The sequence below is a fragment of the Etheostoma spectabile genome, unplaced genomic scaffold (genome assembly GCF_008692095.1).
Source record: "Etheostoma spectabile isolate EspeVRDwgs_2016 unplaced genomic scaffold, UIUC_Espe_1.0 scaffold119, whole genome shotgun sequence".
Taxonomy (NCBI): Eukaryota; Metazoa; Chordata; class Actinopteri; order Perciformes; family Percidae; genus Etheostoma; species Etheostoma spectabile.
In genome coordinates this window covers 1,190,420-1,193,100 of record NW_022605570.1, presented here as the reverse complement: position 1 = coordinate 1,193,100, position 2,681 = coordinate 1,190,420, and positions in this window count along the sequence as shown.

Here is a 2,681-nt window from a genome sequence, read left to right as displayed (position 1 = left end):
TGCCTTTTTAACTAAAAACTTATGTATAATTTGATACAAATAATGAGGTTTGTTGACCATGAATTCCAAGAACAAGTGTAAAACCTTTTATTAAACCAGCTCAGGTTTAAAAAAAAAAAAGCGCCAAAAGCAAGGAAAAAGTGACAAATAAATTAGAAAAAGGACAAAACATCGGAAAAGCACAACAAAATGTTCATTTTCAGTTTTGACCTGGAAGGGCAAGTTCATGGTTAACGAGAAGACAACACAAGGGTTAATATGCTATGAAATATAGTGGTTTTAAAATAAAATAACTATAGTTTACGCATGAAAATTTCATGAATTCAATTTCTGTAATCATTTGATTTCCAATTGAGTTGAGGATTTGAAATTCTCAGAGGCCATTGTGTCTTAAATGAAAAGTTTGGATAAACTCATAAATATATTTTATACAAGCTAAACAGCAAGGTTTGTCTTGAAAGGGCCCTATTTTTTTTTTTTAAACACCCTAAGTGATGTTATATAATATCTAAAACCTAAAACTCTGAAAGGAAATTTTGAAGTTTTTAGTCACATACCATGATATTTAGCAAAGACTAACTTAAAACCTTTGGTAACACTTCATAATAATGGTACCGTGAATTAATAATGGCATCATGAATTAATCATGATATCATGAATTCATGCATGAATTCATGCATGAAAAAGCATGGATGCACTCACGTAGTGCAATGAACAGTAATGTTCAAGGATTAAAAGGATCTCATGCAGGAACAATATGTTAATAATAATTAATGCATCAATTAAGGTAATTCAATAATCATGATTTCTGATTTATTGAATGATGGCCCTGTCTTCTTCATAGGTTAATCTGCAGGTAAAGTGACAGGCTAAAGAAATTGAAATTTAGTGTTGTAATCATGATTAACTGAGCAGTACTTTGTCATTACCTCATCATGTTTGTGGGCCTTTAAATAAAGTGCTGACCTGGTTCATCTTTAACATTGATGAATCATATCTTATCAATCAATATTTTAATCATGATTACAACACTATAATTCTTCAGAATATATGTACTATGACCGGTCATCATTAATCAATCAGAAATCATGATGATTCAAATTATGCATTCAGTCATGCATGAGATACTACTAATTCTTGTACATTACTGATAGTCCATGAAGTACTACATGAGCAAATGCAAGCTTTTTCATGCATAAAAGATTATTTTTAGGGCTTTTTTAAATAGCTCCACTGAAAACATGGGAAGTCCTTAGCTAACAGACTTTCTTCTCTATGTTTTATAGATGACATTTTAGTAAAAATTAAACCTTGCAGTATTTTTTTTCCTGAGGATTGATGCACAGCATGTTGGCAAAGAAGCCCTCAGATTTCTTTATCCGGCGCGGTGGATGTTGCATTAGCTTTAGTGGGCTGTTGTCTACATTTTCACCCAGGGCCGCCTGGCCCCACATCTGACAAGTGTGTCCATGTGTTAATGACTTCACCTTGTGTTAAATACCTCAACTGAGGCAATTAGACACACATGGAAGGCATTTGCTACAAGTGCTGGCCACTGCTGCAACTCGGTTTGAATGAATAATGAAGAGGAATACAATCACAGCAAAAGTGGAAACATATGACAAGGGTGTCAAAGTCAGCCACAATGTTACGTGATAAAAAAAAGCATCTTTATTAGCTCTGACTGCAAAAAAGCAGGGTGAAAAGTCCTTTACAGTGTTGTGGCTGAGATTACAGGGAAACCACGTTAACTAATATTGTAATTTATAGAGGATTGGTGATGAGTCTGATTTGCACACGGCCTTCTACTTTGTTATACTTATTGGAACAGTTTGACTTTGTGGGAAATACACTTATTTTGTTTTTTTCCTGAGAGTAAGAGAAGATAGATCCATTATCGCTGTTGTGTCAGAATGCTAATTATGAAGTCTTCAAGTGGGTAGCTTAGCACAAAGACTGTTAAAAGTGGGAAACAGCCATGCTGGCTCTGTCCAAAGGTAACAAAAATCCATGGTGGCCAGCATCTCTAAAGCACGTTAATTAACAGGAAATAACTGCTCCAAGCCAACTATATAGTAGTTCACATTTGTAAGTCTTCATAAAACTACAAATTGTTGTTTTATGCCTTTTTCTTGGAACAAATTAAACAAAGAAGATATAGTTTGTTGATTACATTCCTTTAATTAACACTTAATTTGTCTTTAATGAATCCAACATTGGACCTTGAAAAAGTTAACAGTTAATGAATCCAAGAAGCATTCAAGATGGACTGAAATGACCGACTGCTGGCCAGATGTTTAAAAGGTGTAAATGGAGCTGTCTCTCAAAGACACACATTTAATCTTTCGTCCTCCCAACTGTAGCTGCATCAGTAAGCAGTATGTGGCTATAATTACTCACAGGCAGTGTTGTAGTCAAGGCCTAAACCGAGACCAAGTCATTAACAAGACCAGAGTGTATCGAGACCCAGACAAGACCAATACTTTGAGGGGTTGAGGCCGAGACAAGACCAAGACCATAACAGGACGAGACTGAGACAAGACCAAGACAGGACTGAGACAAGACCACAACAGGGCGAGACAGAGACAAGACCACGACAGGGCAAGACTGAGACAAGACCAAGACCACGACAGGGCAAGACTGAGACAAGACCAAGACCACGACAGGGCGAGACTGAGATA